The sequence below is a fragment of the Schistocerca cancellata genome, chromosome 9 (assembly GCF_023864275.1).
Source record: "Schistocerca cancellata isolate TAMUIC-IGC-003103 chromosome 9, iqSchCanc2.1, whole genome shotgun sequence".
Taxonomy (NCBI): Eukaryota; Metazoa; Arthropoda; class Insecta; order Orthoptera; family Acrididae; genus Schistocerca; species Schistocerca cancellata.
The window spans coordinates 139826004-139844052 of NC_064634.1; positions in this window are offsets into that span (position 1 = coordinate 139826004).

The following is an 18049-nucleotide window of genomic DNA, read 5'->3' on the forward strand; positions in this document are numbered from 1 at the left end:
AAAAGAAAACGTGATTAACGGCGGCAAGCACTCTACGGAAATCCCAACATTAACAGCGAATCACAAGTAATATCATTGTTCACATTACTCATCAACACTTACTTGTGCACAAAGTTGTACTTTAAATTACATGACCAACGTCTTCGTTCTGGAGCCGGATATAAACCCAGAACGTAAAGCCATTGTTAACCAAGCAAAACTTTGTGCCTTATCGAGACTCGATCACTAGGCAGAAAGAGACGTCAAATATTGTCGTTTGCACCAGTACCAGTTATCAGAACGTAAATGACGATAATGTTTGTACGAAACCAGGAACCCTAACATGACAATTACCTCCTTGGTAATTAACCTCGAAGGACATTGAATATTGTTGCATTGTCAAGGAACAAGGGATGCACATGTTTAAAATTGAAATGCCATCATGTAATGCTGGTGACAAGGATGCGAACCCAGCACCTAACCTGATTGTTGAATAAGTACGTAAAATGAGAATGTAGATATCACAGTTTGTCACAAGTAGTGAGGTTAGAACCTTAAATGACGACTGAAGTTGTATTGCCTGACCGGGATTCGAACCCGGCGCCTACCACCGTCGTTGTCTAACCAGGAACAGACTGAAATGTCCAATGTTGGCCCACCATTAGCGAGATGTGTGAATGTTTAACTAGAAATAAGGCGATGAAAACGTCTATGCTGACTGAGAATCGAGCGCCGCACACATAGTTATGAAGACACGTTTACAATCAAATTCTTATTCAGTATGAGCAAAGATTGGGTAATTGTACGGGCTCTGATAACCACGCAGTTGAGCGCCCCACAAACCAAATATCATCATCATCTTATTCAGTAGAAGCTAAGAGTAGCATGTTTAGTTGCAAACCTTAAGGCCTTTCTCATCCCTAGTAACGTGTTGCCTAATATCTGCGATATCATGGTGTTAATTTACAAGTGGATTGACTGCCGTAAAGAGCAATGTTCCCTAGTAGTCGTGCATCATTGAGATGTAAATGAAATGCCTCAGCAGAACGTTATTTCCGTCGTGCAGCACATATTGTTTCAGAGACACTGAGTACATGTTATAAGTGCACAAAACGTGTATTATATACTACGTATATACTATTATTTGGAGAAGCTGCCGCCAGACCTGTTTACTTTTACATTCCGCTTAGTTCTAGTGGTTCAAATGGCTCTGAGCACTATGGGACTTAAGTCTAAGGTCATCAGCCCCTAGACTTAGAACTACTTAAACCTAAGGACATCACACACATCCATGCCCGAGGCAGGATTCGAACCTGCGACCGCAGCAGCAGCGCGGTTCCGGACTGAATCGTCTAGAACCGCTCAGTCACAAAGGCTGGCCCTTAGTTCTCGTGGTTAAATACACGTTTTCTTAAGGCTACATCTAATGCAGAGCGCTTACGAGAAAGAATAGTTTCCTGCGTCATGCTATTGATAGCTAGGTGAAATATTTTGTGGTAGGTATGTTTAAAATGAATGTTTTTTGAACGTATTTGAATGAATCGTCAACTGTAGGTGTGCCTGCACATGTTATAGCATACTAGCTGTAGCTGCGTTAGTTTATACTACAGACTTGGGTAGGTCAGGTGTAACTTTTGATCCTTCAAGGGGTGATCGTGGCCATGCGGCGCGGGTCTGTACTAGCCGCGGCTCGCGAGCTACGGGCCAGCCAGGCTGGCCGAGGCGAGACGGAAGTGAGCGAGCTGGCGGTGGCGTTGGTGGGCCAACAGCCCCGGACGAGCCAGCACGGCTGCGCCGCATGCCTCTGCCTGGCATCTGTATAAGAGCGGTTGGTTGGTTGGTTTGGGGAAGGAGACCAGACAGCGTGGTCATCGGTCTCATCGGATTAGGGAAGGATTGGGAAGGAAGTCGGCCGTGCCCTTTCAGAGGAACCATCCCGGCATTTGCCTGGAGTGATTTAGGAAAATCACGGAAAACCTAAATCAGGATGGCCGGACGCGGGATTGAACCGTCGTCCTCCCGAATGCGAGTCCAGGGTCTAACCACTGCGCCACCCCGCTCGGTTATAAGAGCGGCAAGCAGAAATACACATCAGGCTGTCTGCCGTGATGGCTCACTGGGAGAGGTCTATTCGAGATACAGTCGTCGCTCTCATTGAAGAAGGAGGATGTTCCATCAGAGAAGCTGGCAGACGGTATGGCGTACCGCATACCACTGCAACGAGATGGTGGAGGATCTGCCTTGAAAGAGGCACCACCAACAGGGCTCCTGGCTCAAGCACGAAGAGAGTGAGCTCACAGCAGGAAGACAGGGACCTAGTGTCTAGGAGCAGAGAAAATCCCTATCTGAACGCGAAGCAGTTGCGGCGGGAGACCAACTTCCCCGGCTCCAGTGACACGATTCGCCGAAGGCTGAGGGACGCTGGACTGCATGCACGACGATCCGCCGTGAAACAAGAGCTCAGCGAAGACAACGTTTTATACCACCTAGCATTTGCGGAGCTCCATCTGAGGGCGTCGTGGGACAACGTCATTTTCACTGATGAGAAGGTGCTTTCCACCAGTAACGACGGTCCACGAATCGTTTACAGGCCGCAAGGGACTCTCCATCGACGCGAATTTGTAACCACGACGAGAAGAACTGGCCGGCTATCTGTTACCTGCTGGGGTTGGATTTCTGCGAGAGGGGCGGGAATTCTTCACAGGATAGAAGGAACTCTGGACAGCGCGCAGTATGCCCACATATTGGAAAATGTGATGCTTCCGTCAGTGCGAATGCTGTACGCAGAAGGGGACGTCACGTTGCAAGAGGACCATCCTCCCATTCACAAGTCTGCATTTGTTCAGCAGCAGCTCTCCACGATTGGCGTCAACGTCATGGACTGGCCGCTACGGGCGCCTGATATGAACCCCATGGAAAACATGTGGGCTGAGCTCGCCAGAACATTAACAGAGAACTGGCCACGAAACCAACCAACTACTGCAGACGCTCTTTGGGACTGCGTCCTGGAAGCCTGGGAGGAGGTTACTTCTTCAGCCTGTTATGTCCGTCGGCTTATACAACGGCTTATACATTCTATGCCAAGACGCATGATAGAAATACAAAATAATGAATGATTCTGGATAAAATATTAGAGTTCTTAAAATGTTTTGTTATATCTTCTTTTTCGTCATTTTTCCTCATTGTGAGCAAGTGGAAGATCGCGTGGCAACAGAAAAGATATAACATGGGTTAGTTTTCCTTTGAGTTGCCTTTTTAATTCAAGTGGGTTTCTTTTGAATATACAATTTGTCAAATATTCTATTTTGATTTTATTTAAACCCTGCCTAGATACTTACAAACTAATCAGCGTAGATGGACTCTGTCACAGTAGTTTTTGTTATTTCTCTTCCCCTCCATCCATGAATACACCCTCCGTCCTCCACACAATACGCAAACGATTTCATATTATGTTTACTCGTTGTTATATCTCTTCTATTCTCTCTCACACCCTCTCTCTCTTTGACACTATCGCCGCAAGTGTCCTTCTACTCCATTCCCCCAACAAATCTAGCGGTTTCCATTGACGCTACATTTTCTCTTTTACTTGCTGCTGTCTTTACTCTCTATCATTCCTCTTAACACCTATGAAACCGTATTCTTTGATCTCCCCTTTCCTATCACCCATTCTTCGTTCTGAAAACAGTCCTTCCTTATCTCTCGGTCCTAAGATAAAACGAACTGTGACATACATCTAAGTAAGCAATACATTGCAAGCATTTCACGCTTTTTTGCACTTCTATACATTCCCAGATCCCGCCCTCCTTCTGTTACCCGTCCCTTGACATCTGAATCTACATCGAAATGCAATTCATAATTATGTGATTGGCAGGGGGTTCTGTGGTCTGGTGGATTAATCTTGTATTGATGTGTACAACGTGTAGGTTCACATCTCATGTCAGGCGTAGATTTTTAACACACACAAGTAACTCTCCTTCGCCCCTAGTAACGCCAAGTGCAGAACGCCAGTAAGCTCCGTAGTTCAATATCCGCAGTAAAGCTAACATCCTTTCGCTGTCGACTGGGGCAGAGCGACATTCATGTGAGCTGTGACAGATGGAGAAACCCCGGAATGCAGAGACTCTGTCACCAGCAAGCCATCGTAAACTAGAAAACGTATTTCATTTAATGAACCAATGGCCATGTAAGTTTACAAGGCTCTTACTTTATTTGAAACTGAGACGTTGAAAATTGTGATGCTGGACTGGGATTCGAATTCGATTTCACTGTGTTCCTCAAGATTACAAACTCTTCTAGGCCTCCTCGAAAGGCACCTATCTGGTTTCGAATCCTGATCAGCACAAAATATTCATTATTTCATTTCAAGCCCTAACACGTGTACCCCGAACTACTAGTGAAAAATAGTTGCATTTTTCAACGTCTCTTCGTGCGTTGTCAGCTGTAACGTATTCGTTTCAACTCACAGCCGCATGTTGAGCTTTTTATCACAATATTACAAGATCAAACGTTTCCTTACATCTTTTCAAGTTAAAACATTCCTCTCCATCCTACTGGCGAAAATGGATTTGGGTTTGACGTTGTGTTCGTTGCGATCACCAACGACGATATGTTGTGGATTCAACTTCTAGCCATCACATCATTGGAAGCACAAACATGCCACTCCTAGCTATTATTGGAAAAGAATTTGATAGTTAAAGTGTCTTCATGACCACGTGTGTGGGGTTTGAATTCCATTCAGCACAGAACTTTTCGTCGCCTGTGTCTAGCTAAACATGCCCACATCTCGCTACTGGTGGACCAACAATAGCTATTTATCGTCTGTTCCTGGCTAGAAAAAGACGGCGCTAGATGCTGGGTTCGAATGCCAGTCAAGTAAAAACAATTGTATCGTCATTCAAGGTTCCAACATCTCGTTATTGGTGAAAACATTTGATATTTAACTTCTGATTTTACGTACTTCGTTAAAAATCCGATAAGGTGCTGGGTTCGCATCCATGTCACAAGCTTTACATGATGGCATTTCAATTTTAAACATGAGCATACCTTGTTCCATGTGAATGACACCATATTAAACGTCGTTGGTGGTAGTTCCCAGGAAGGTAATTGTCATAACAGGATCCCCAGTTCAGTACAAACATTTTCGTCATTTATTTTCAGGATCTGAATTGATAACTGATACTAGTGCAGACGTCTATACTTCACGTCTCTTTATGCCTAGTGATCGGGTCTCAATAAGGCACAAACAAAGTTTAGCTTAGTTAACAATGGCTGTAGGTGCTGGGTTTGACTCCAGGTCCAGAACGACGTCGTTGGTCATGTCATTTAAAGTTGAAATTTGTGTTCACGTAGCTGTTGATGTTCTGAGCGCGTGGGGTTGATCTAGCGCAACGGATTAATCTGAGATGTACCCTATACCCTGTGGCTCCTGCATTATGCAATTTCCACCCCCACACTACTACAGAAGTCAGACAGACGCTCCTAACGTTCTGAAGAGAAATGCCTGAAAAACTTTCAGCAATAAATATCTTCTGGAGTCGTCCTCTGTAAGGAAATGACACAAAAATTCATAAAATTTCTTACGTAACTAGTGAGATACTTGGGTACTGGAGTAGTGCTAGTTAGTGTAAGAAAAACATGAAACTAACAAAAGTTATTATTTATTTTGCAAAAATTCTGAGAAATCACAATGACACTTGTAGTTATGAATTGAACAAGTTATATCCCGGTTCTTTTCGGAATGTGAAGTTACCTTCAAGGATAGAATTCGCTAATGAAATTTCTACACAAAGTTTAAGATGCTTGTTGCCTTGGCGGAATGGCTGAGAGGCACGCCTACTCAACTTGAATAATTAACCTTTAGAATGTTGCTAGGTACGGTCGAGGCTGTCTCGTGTGAAATGCAGTGAAGTGTACTGTTGTGGAGGAAATATGGCGCTCGCAATAGCTGTAGCGCATAATACCGTAAGCTGCGATGACTGCTGTCTGCACCGCTCGCTGCTGACAAATAAGATGACTCTCGTTCTATCTGGATTGACCTTCGCCAACCAAACTCACCCTATGCCTTGATGAAGTCAAAGATTCCTATTCGCCCCAAGTTAGTATTGGCGTGGTACACCAGTCAGATAACCAGTCCACCGCAATGCCACTCAAAATTCGCTCGCAGGCGTTTAGCTATAACTCTGTCCGTTCACACCGCACAATAAGTGTGTCGGCCAACACAGTAAACAACACTTAATCGCAAGGACTCAATATAGAGTCGCCCTTTGATTCGCTCTCGACAGAGGTGCTCTCCCAGTAAAGTACTGAGGAGAGACTTGTTCCTCACTCTTTCGAGTACACGTACGAGCGCGCACGCTCTTGTTACATGTTCTCGCTCCAAGAGCGACAACGGAATGGCGCCTCTCCACGCCAGACGTGAAGGGGTATATCTTTCGGTCTCTTCCATTATTCCTTCAGCTCAAGGCGTCAGAAATATCGTCTGCCAATCAGCATTGCTCTTCTAAAACGGGAGAATGACGTTTCGTTTAAGGCGACCAATCCGGAAGCTTGTAGCTTTGGTGTTTGGCGTTTGCTGTCTCCCTGTGAAAATCTCTGAAACTGCGTGCTATGTGTAAAGAATGCGTAGGCTGGCCGCTCCAACACAATGTAGCGGAATTTGCTTTTAAGCCGAACACGGGGTCGTTTCCCCTTTCCACTCGGGCCCACGCTGTCCGCTACGGGCAGTCACTGGCCGACATGGGCTGGGTCGTCCTCTGAAGGGCCTGGCGTCCCATTGTGCGGCCTCTCTCCCGAACTAAAAGCCTCTGTGACCGTCATGTCTGGAACGTATGTGTGCACGCCAGCCTCGAGTATTTCAACCATGGTGCACTCACTTGTCAACTGCATATCGTTTACATGAATTTATACAACATTGACTTTATCTTATCGAGTTTAGGGTTCGAATGAAGCGTCTTGATGTGAGGAACATGGTTGTGAGGGCTCAAATGGCTCTGAGCACTATGGGACTTAACATCTATGGTCATCAGTCCCCTAGAACTTAGAACTACTTAAACCTAACTAACCTAAGGACAGCACACAACACCCAGCCATCACGAGGCAGAGAAAATCCCTGACCCCGCCGGGAATCGAACCCGGGAAACCGGGCGTAGGAAGCGAGAACGCTACCGCACGACCACGAGATGCGGGCGGTTGTGAGGGCAGAACATGTAAGCAATGAAGGTCAGGAGTCCGTGACATCTTTCAATGTCAATGATATTACACGCTATTCGTTGTTAATGTTGAGATTTCCATAGAGTGCTTGTTGCCGTTAATCGTGTTTTTTTAATGGTTTGTTTAATATCCAGTTTTCAGAGTCACTCGCCGTTGAGCATATGGATGGAAAACTTTTTCAAGAGTGAAAAACTTTTTTCCAATTGCTGTACAGCTTTGTTACTCCATATAGTGTATCAAGTATTTAATTTTGACTAAGGATTACTGTACGATATATGTAAAATAATCCGTTATCTCAGGACTTTCGGAATGTCACTTGTTGTAATTAAGGTTAGTTTATGAGTGTTATGGGGTGTCTCATCGCTAAGAACGTGTTTTCTAATATGTTTTGTATGACGATATTAGTTGACACTTAGACTGACTGCAATAAAGACCTTTGGTCTCTAGTAGTGTAGTCAAACGACTGTACCCCGCGGTGTTTTGGTGTTTAGAGGACCTGCGACTCACCTACGTTATGTTGGTTGTATTCTGCAGTGACCCAATTTCTTTGCTGTCAAGTGTACATATTTTCATCTACATCTACATCTGCATCTGTATTCCGTAAGCCATTCTACGGTATGTGATGGAAGGTACTTCGAATACCACAGTCACTTCACCGCTTCCCTGATCCATTCACGAATGGTTGGCGGGAAGAACGGCTGACGGTAGGCCTCTGTGACAGCTCGTACCTCTCCAGTTTCATCGTCATAGTCTTTTCTCGAGACATATTTGGAAGACAATATATTTGTTGACTCTCCTAGTAACGTATGCTCTCGGGACCTTAACAGTAGACCACAACGTGATGCAGGACGCATCCCTTGCAGCGTACGCCACTGGAGGTGGCTGATCATCTCTATAACGCTTTCGCTCTTACTAAAGGAACCTGTAACGAAATGCACTGCATGTTTTTATCGTCTATATTTCCTCCGTCATTCGTATCTGATACGGAGCCGATTCTGAAGAGCAGCATTCACGTATTGGTTGAACGAGGGTTTGTAAGCTACATCCTTTCCGAATGGAAAACCTATCCTGAGTATTATTCCAACGAATTTCAGTCTGGCACCAGCCTTACCTGCCATTAGTTTTATGTGGACGTTCCATTTTGTATCACTCCGTATGGCATACTCCGAGATGTTTGATGGATGTGGCTGCTTCCAATGATTGTTCTATAATCGTACAGTCATACAATAATGAGGTTTTCTGCCTATTTGTGCGAAATACCTTACATTTCTTGATTTTGAGAGTCAACTGCCAACCCCTGCACCAGCCACCAATCCTCTGCAGGTCTTCCTGGACTTCGCTACAATTTTTTAGCGTTGCAGCTTCTGTGTGTACAAGGCCATCATCCGCGAAAAGCCTCACCTTTGTGACACCTGAGTTTCTCGTGACGAACACAATATCAGATAACTTACGGGTAACCAGCCGGGTGACGACATCGACAGGCGCCGATATTTCGTCAGGAACACATCTTATAATTTTCGAGGCAAAACTACAGCAAGTAAGCGCTGTGCAAATGAATTTAAAGCGTCGGTTCTCAGGGAAACTCCGCAATGATAGCGCACACACACACACACACACACACACACACACACACACACACACACACACGCTGTAAACACTAGCGCCAGCAAAAACCAAATATAACCGACATCAGAAGTTATCGATAGTGAAACTACACTACTGGCCATTACAAGTGCTACACCACGAAGATGACCTGCTACAGAAGTGAAATTTAACCGACAGGAAGAAGATGCTGTGATATGCAAATGAGTAGCTTTTCATAGCAATCACACAAAGTTGGCGCCGGTGGCGACACCTACAACGTGCTGAAATCAGGAAAGTTTCCAACCGATTTCTCATACACAAACAGCAGTTGCCCGGCGTTTCCTGGTGAAACGTTGTTGTGATGCCTCGTGTAAGGAGGAAAAATGCGTACCATCACGTTTCCGACTTTGATAAAGGTCGGATTGTAGGTTATACCGATTGCGGTTTATCGTATAGCGACATTGCTTCTAATGTTGGTCGAGATCCAATGACTGTTAGCAGAATATGGAATCGGTGGGTTCAGGAGGGTAATACGGAACGCCGTGCTGGATCCCAACGGCCTCATATCACTAGCAGTCGAGATGACAGGCATCTTATCCGCATGGCTATAACGGATCGTGCAGCCATGTCTCGATCCTTGAGTCAACAGATGGGGAGGTTTGCAAGACAACAACCATCTGCACGAACAGTTCGACGACGTTTGCAGCAGCATGGACTATCAGCTCGGAGACCATGGCTGCGATTACCCTTGACGCTGCATCACAGACAGGAGCCCATGCGATGGTGTACTCAACGACGATCCTGGCTGCACGAATAGCAAAACGTCATTTTCTCGGATGAATCCAGGTTCTGTTTACAGCATCATGATAAATGACTTTTTTCGGATGAATCCAGGATCTGTTTACAGCATCATGATGGTCGCATCCGTGTTTGGCGACATCGCGGTGAACGCACATTGAAAGCGTGTATTCGTCATCGCCATATTGGCGTATCACGCGGCGTGATAGTATGGGGTGCCATTGGTTACACGGCTCGGTCACCTCTTGTTGGCACTGACGGCACTTTGAACAGTGGACGTTACATTTCAGATGTGTTACGACCCGTGGCTCTACCCTTCATTCGATCCCTGCGAAACCCTACATTTTAGCAGGATAATGCACGACCACATGTTGCAGGTCCTGTACGGGCGTTTCTGGATACAGAAAATGTTCGACTGCTACCCTGGCCAGCACATTCTCCAGATTTCTCACCAATTGAAAACGTTTGCTCAATGGTGGCCGAGCAACTGGCTCGTCACAATACGCCAGGCACTACTCTTGATGAACTGTGGTATCGCGTTGAAGCTGCATGGGCAACTGTAACTGTACACGCCATCCTAGTTCTGTTTGACTCAATACCCAGGCGTATCAAGACACAGACGTTGTGTTTTTCTAATACAAGTACATAGTTTTTATGGCATTTGAAATTATTTGTAAGAGAAGTTCAAGGACATCATCTGAATGGGATTTGATCAAATAGTATCAAGATAACAGCGCCGTAAACACTGTCCCACCGACAGGAGAATAATTTCCACGAACGTCTTCCCTATTATGCCAAATGTGAGCAAATACGTAACTCAGGTACGGTACGTGTGTTTACTATCACGGCTGTCATACCAAGTGCTCAAAATGTTGACTGGAGCCTTGGTACACGCTATAAAGTGATTATGAAGAAACAACACTGCACGTTGAATTTCATCTGGAGTTAATGGCAGCACAGGCTCTTGTTATAAAGAACTTTATTCCTTGGGGAGCCGTCGATGTTTTCTAACAGACCTCTTGTTTTAGTTTTTGCCATAGATAAAATAGTAGAATTTTTGAGTTTAGGGAGTGTGCAGACCATTTTGCGTTCCCTGAACGATCGTTCCAATGCTCTCGAGATTTTGTGTAAGAGTGTCTTCATCATATGTGTGGGATGCTGGTACCACACTGATCACGTTATGTCCAGTGATTTGTCTTCCAATAGCTGCGACGGCAGTACATCTTAGGAACTCGAGATGCTTGAATGTATTTAGATTCCCATCAATAAAATATGGAGTTATGGTAAGGGTCTTGAGGAACACGCACCAAACATTAATAGACCAAGAGCGTTGTTTTTATCAACTTCTTTCAGTCAGTGTGGATTTCCTACTGACTATTAGTGCATATTGTGGAGATTGACTTGCCTGTGGTTTGTCAACGATGCTTCTTCCTTAAACAAAAATCTGCATGATATGTGGCATCACTTTGCACTTTGCGTAGACAACGTTCGAAAAACTGTATTTTTGGATGTCATTGCCATGAAGCTGTAGATGCAGCGAAATGTGAAGAGGATGAAATGCGATGTAATGTAATATTCGCGGAACACTTATTTGATTGATACCTCTCGTACGATGCCGGGTTGATTAAGTCTGAAAGAAAGCCACAAAAACTCTACTTCTTAAACAACTTACCTTACCTATCAACATAGCCTCAAGTGAGGTATATACATTTGGTCCAGCTATGTTCCAGCTTTTTCATCAGATTATATCAAACTGCAAAAAACTCGTTGACTGCAACTACCATTTCGTCATTTAATGAAAATTTCTTCCCAGCAAGCCGATGTTTCAAGTTAGAAAACAGGAAGATGTCAGCTAGGGCCTAGTCTCGTGGATAGGATTCAAGGCCCAAATCGTGTACTCTCGCCTTCGTTATTGTACTGGCGAAGGAGCACTTCCTCCGTGCAAACTTTGGCCTCTGTTCAGCCGATGCAAGTTTCAAACGATCCAATGAAGTAGCATAATAGGATACAGTTAGGGTTCCGTCTCTTCCAAGTAATCTATGAGGATTATTTCTAAGGAATTCCAATAAAGAACTGACATCACCTTACCAGCTAACAAAATGGTCTTTACTTATTCGGTGTACTTTTACCAGCCTTTATCCACTGGTTTAACTGCAGTTTCAACCTTGGTGTGTAATGCAGGATCCAAGTTCCATCAATAGCTTGTGGATTGCGATCAAACATCGTCAGACATTGTGCCACAATATTGTGCCGGATGCACTCTTGGTCGAATGCCACCAACTAGGGCAGCCGCCTCGTACATAGCTTCTTCATTATCAATTCTGCGTGCAGGATATTATTCACTCGCTCATATGAGTTGCCTACAGTCTCAGCAACCCCATTACTTTTTATTCGGCGTTCTTGTGTTACCAAATCATTGATTTTTGTCAATGGTTTCCTTTCTGCTGACCACAGTGCACTTCGTCTTCGGTGCGAGTTTCCGGGATGGAGAATAGTTTGTACCTCTTTAATTCTGACGCATTGTGCATGAGAACGAGACATGCACTCGACCCGCTCCTTACCTACTATCTAATTAATCATGCACACAACGGTAACGAAAGGAAATAATGGTGGACCCTGCTAGTTGGTAAAATAAGGAGTGCACACTCACAATAATTTAATAAAAATCGTTATGTACTCAAAGAAAAGAGAACTTTATCATAATAAGCAACAGGAATATTTTGCATATATCTACGAAATGATATGCGGATTAAATATTACAAAGATATTTATTATACATCAGAACATAAAGGCACATGATTATCGACACAAACAATAGGTTAAAGGATAGCGTATACTGAGCTATTATGAGAATAAGAGTTGGCTCGAAAACAAGGGGCTCCTACTCTCTGTAATGCAGTAGATTGACGATAATGATTGGAGGTCCTAATGAATGAACTCTTACTCTCCAGACTACATTGCAGTATCGCGATTACTAGCGAGAGCTCAAATAGGATCACAAGGAGAAACAGTAACGTGGACTTGCAGCAAAGCGAGCGCGCATGCTGTTGAGGACTTCAGTATAAAATTGATAGGTCCTACAATGCCGGAGCCTCAAAATACTTTACCATCCTGAAATATGTAGCAGGTCATCGGTAGGCAGCGTTCTGATGATGTAGGCGCCGACTTCTGCTGTGCAGCAACTCTGTCTCAACCCCTGTCCTCGAAGGCTGTCCGAGACTTCTAAGTTCTGCCGAAAAAGTGCGACTAAGTCGCAAGACCGTCCGATTCTGACGAAGATCAGATTCCAAATGACCTACACCAACACAACGCAAGAGCGAAGCCAACATTGCTCAACTCTCTACTAGCCTCGAAAACCGCGAATCAGCATTCAGTTCTGATTCCAAAATTGCCCCACACTGTCTCAGAACATCATTCGCGCCAATAGCGTCTGTTCCCTCCAGTTTCGAGCAGAGCTTTATGACGTCAACTAGCCTCAGTTTAAGTTAATCAATCATGCCTCTGCTATTCAGCTGAAGGCACTGAACTGGCCGTTTGGCTGGCTACGAAAGCAACGTACCTAGACCACCGGGCATCCGGCGCCAGACAGTCGTCCCCAGCAGGACATGGTCCACAAGTATTATCAGAATCGTGAGGACAATGCAAATAGTATCGCCAGCAGTCTTCGTTCCAGACGCGCCGGAACGGTAAACACATAAACTGCGACGACACTCAGGCGTCTCGCAGGTCGTTTCGCCCTGCATACAATAGGCGAAACTCTACTGACGTCAGTCGTCCCACCAGGCACTTAAGCCCATTGATGTACGACCCTCTCAGTATTCTCGGAAGTGGAGTCCCCAACCGGAAACGCAGTGTGCTGCGCCCTTCGGTGCACCCAGCGAAGTAACCCAACATGCATAGGAATCAAGTGGAAAGTATTTTCAGCTCTCAGTACAAATACTCTCATTACAATAACCTTATTCAGCATGTTACCACCGTGCAATGACATTAAACATTAATATAATTGATGAGAATTAGAGGTGACATCCAAAAGAGGGCATAGAACCTCTCATCGTTGCTTGTCCGACGACGTTTAAATTCATTAGTCCAAAAATAAATGGTCTTCAGTGATGGTGCAGAGTCCGCGTGATCTTCATTCAGCTCTTTATTCATTTGTGTGGGAGTCCAACCGTTCAAACCAAAATGCTTCATTACAGCACGAAACTGATTTTCCTGCGTTTTCAATCACAGTTGACGCACTGGCCAATTCAGACAGCTTTCAACGAAGAACTGTAGGCGGTACATTGTTGAAATTCTTTATATGATCCTCAGAATAATCAAGCTTACCAGTCATGAGGGCACAGCAAAAACGTTCCCTTCTTTCACGGAAATTAACCAGACTTATGAAACCACCCTCTAACTACTGAGATGCTTCTTAATGACATTTTCATTCTATCTTACTGCTACTAAAATGTGAGTTTCATTTCTTTCATTAGCTGCTCTTCCTTTTCCTTGGCGTATTTTATTCTCTACGCTTCCAGTTTCATAATTTATTGTAATGTTTGCAAAGACATAACGTGAGCGCTTGGCACGATCAGGATATTCTTCAGCAGACAACTGCACCAATATTGCAATGATGATGATGATGATGATGTTCGGTTTGTGGGGCACTCAAATGCGCGTTCATCAGCGCCCGTGCAAATTCCCAATCTGTACACAGTCCAATGTAGCCACTTTCACGAATGATGATGGAATGATGAGGACAATACAAACACCCAGTCCCGGGGCAGAGAATTCAGCAATATTCATTTTTCTTTTCGTCTGTTGTATACATTGTGAATGTCTCAATACCTTTACGAGCAAGTTGACTGATTGCTATACCAGCATACCACAGACCGATGGGCTTCAAGAGCACAGGTAGAAACAAGATCCATATCAGAGTTACGCGCTTACTTACATTTGGTATAATAGGGAAGACCATTGTGGAACCTATTTTCCGGATGGCGGAACAATTACTTGCAGCGCTGTTATCTTTATATTATTTGACCAGCTTTCATACATGTTATATCATAGAGGTTCTCTTAGAAGATTGTTTTAAATGCCGTTGCAGGCAACAACTTCATCCATGGCTATGGAACGGTCACTAGTAGAAGACGAAGGATGCTGGCTGTCAAACGTGGAGGAGGAGCAGTGGGAAATGGATGAAGAAAAGGGAGTCAGCTTTGAAGATGTCTTGGAGGAGGAGAGGAGTCCTGCTGCAGAGCCTGAGGGCAGCCAGCAAGACAGCGAAGACGCGGGGGACGACGAGCAGCCCACCGAATCAGCGTCTGTGGAGTTCGGGACGTGGCGGAGCAGCAGCAGCAGTAAGTAACACATTCTGGAGGCTGTTTGTAGAGTAAATTCTGGCTGATATGTTTTGTTGCTTATCTATGAAGCATCTGCCCTATCTGCAGTGGAGTGTTGTTTGTCACGAATTGTTTCAACCATAACTTAAGAATCTTAAGGTGACTTCAGAAGATCTTGTAAGTACGCTGGTAGCCCGCATCTCGTGGTCGTGCGGTAGCGTTCTCGCTTCCCAGCCCGGGTTCCCGGGTTCGATTCCCGGCGGGGTCAGGGATTTTCTCTGCCTCGTGATGGCTGGGTGTTGTGTGCTGTCCTTAGGTTAGTTAGGTTTACGTAGTTCTAAGTTCTAGGGGACTGATGACCATAGATGTTAAGTCCCATAGTGCTCAGAGCCAAGTACGCTGGACAAGAGAATAGTCACCTTCAACAAACATCGTGCTGACACTTCGAAACGCCGCCACAAGCTTCGATAATATTCTCATTTCGGGAAGGGAGAGAGCACAGTAGTTACTTCAAGTACGCCATATCCAGCTGATTCCACTCCTGATGAATAGAATCCGTAGAGCTGTCACATTGCAGGGAAGTGGTTGTCACATTTCAATAGCTCTTTCACACAGTTCTTCTGGATCTTCTTCATTCATCTACATCTACATTTATACTCCGCAAGCCACCCAATAGTGTGTGGTGGAGGGCACTTTACGTGTCACTGTTATTACCTCCCTTTCCTGTTCCAGTCGCGTATGGTTCGCGGGAAGAACGACTGCCGGAAAGCCTCCATACGCGCTCGAATCTCTCTAATTTTACATTCGTGATCTCCTCGGGAGGTATAAGTAGGGGGAAGCAATATATTCGATACCTCATCCAGAAACGCACCCTCTCGAAACGTGGCCAGCAAGCTTCACCGCGATGCAGAGAGCCTCTCTTGCAGAGTCTGCCACTTGACTTTGCTAAACATCTCCGTAACGCTATCACGCTTACCAAATAACCCAGTGACGAAACGCGCCGCTCTTCTTCGGGTCTTCTCTATCTCCTCCGTCAACCCGACCTGGTAAGGATCTCACACTGATGAGCAATAATCAAGTATAGATCGAACGAGTGTTTTGTAAGCCACCCTCTTTGTTGATGGACTACATTTTCTAAGGACTCTCCCAATGAATCTCAACCAGGCACCCGCCTTACCAACAATTAATTTTATATGATCATTGCATTTAAAATGGTTCCGTATGCATTCCCCCAGGTATTTTACAGAAGTAACTGCTACCAGTGTTTGTTCCGCTATCATATAATCATACAATAAAGGATCCTTCTTTCTATGTATTCGCAATACATTACATTTGTCTATGTTAAGGGTCAGTTGCCACTCCCTGCACCAAGTGGCTATCCGCTGCAGATCTTCCTGCATTTCGCTACAATTTTCTAATGCTGCAACTTCTCTGTATATTACAACATCATCCGCGAAAAGCCGCATGGAACTTCCGACACTACCTATTAGGTCATTTATATATATTGTGAAAAGCAATGGTCCCATAACACTCCCCTGTGGCACGCCAGAAGTTACTTTAACGTCTGTAGACGTCTCTACATTGAGAACAACATGCTGTGTTCTGTTTGCTAAAAACTCTTCAATCCAGCCACACAGCTGGTCTGATATTCCGTAGGCTCTTACTTTGTTTATCAGCCGACAGTGCGGAACTGTATCGAACGCCTTCCGGAAGTCAAGGAAAATGGCATCTACCTGGGAGCCTGTATCTAATATTTTCTGGGTCTCATGAACAAATAAAGCGAGTAGGGTCTCACACGATCGCTGTTTCCGGAATCCATGTTGACTCCTACAGAGTAGATTCTGGGTTTTGAGAAACGACATGATACGCGAGCAAAAAACATGTTCTGAAATACTACAACAGATCGACGTCAAAGATATAGGTCTATAGTTTTGCGCATTTGCTCGACGATCCTTCTTGAAGACTGGGACTACCTGTGCTCTTTTCCAATCATTTGGAACCTTCCGTTCCTCTAGAGACTTGCGGTACACGGCTGTTAGAAGGGGGGAAAGTTCTTTCGCGTACTCTGTGTAGAATCGAATTCTCTGCATGCCTCCTAATCGTGTGTGGCTGCAGATACTTCTGGTACAACTAACTGATCCCTCCCTCCACCGCCCCCACCCCCTCACAAACCTATTCAATTTGCGAATGATGCATGGGAAGAATGAATATCGGTAAACTTCTGTATTAGCTACAATTTCTCAAAGTTTCTGATAGTGATCATTTCGCTAGATGTGTGTGCGAGGAAGTAATCTGCTGTGCGATTCTTCACTGGACGTACTTTCTCCAAATTTCAGTAGTGAACCCTTCCGTGATGCACGGCCCTCCGTTATAGCACCTCGGCTGGAGTTTGTTAAGCATCTCTGTATCACTTTGGGGCCTTCTAAGTGACATTGAGACGAAACGCCCTGCTCTTCGTAGGATCTCGTCTATTATCCAGCCTGGAACGTTCCCATATTAGCGAACAGTCCTCAAGAAGCGGTGGAAGAAGTGTTTCGAAAGACACTTCTTTCGAGGATCATTGACGTTTGCTTAAGATTCTTGCTATGAATTCAGTCTGGCGCACGATTTTTCTACTATTTTTTCGCGTGGTCATTCCACTTAGCAGGCCGCTGTGGCCGAGCGGCTCTAGGAGCTTCAGTCCGGAACCGCGCTGCTGCTACGGTCGCAGGTTCGAATCCTGCCTCTGGCATGGATGTGTGTGATGTCGTTAGGTTAGTTAGGTTTAAGTAGTTCTAAGTCTAGGGGACTGATGACCTCAGATGTTAAGTCCCAGAGTGCTTAGACCCATTCGAACCATTCCACTTAATGTCGCTTTTGATAGTTATTCTAACTTAGTTTAGGGTACATACTGTTTCCAACAATTTGTCATCAACAGTGTAGTTGTAGATTGTATTGTAGTTGTACAGTAGTGAATTCCTTTTCCTATACGTGTCGAACATGCTACATTTATTTACGTTCAGGGTCCACTGCCAGAGCCTGCACCATTCGTCAGCCATCCACAGGTCATTCTACAAATGTATACTGACTTGTGCCGTTGCTACTTTCTTAGATACCACCATCTGCTAACAGTATTAAAGAGCTTTCTACGCTTTCTACTAGACCATTTATGTGTA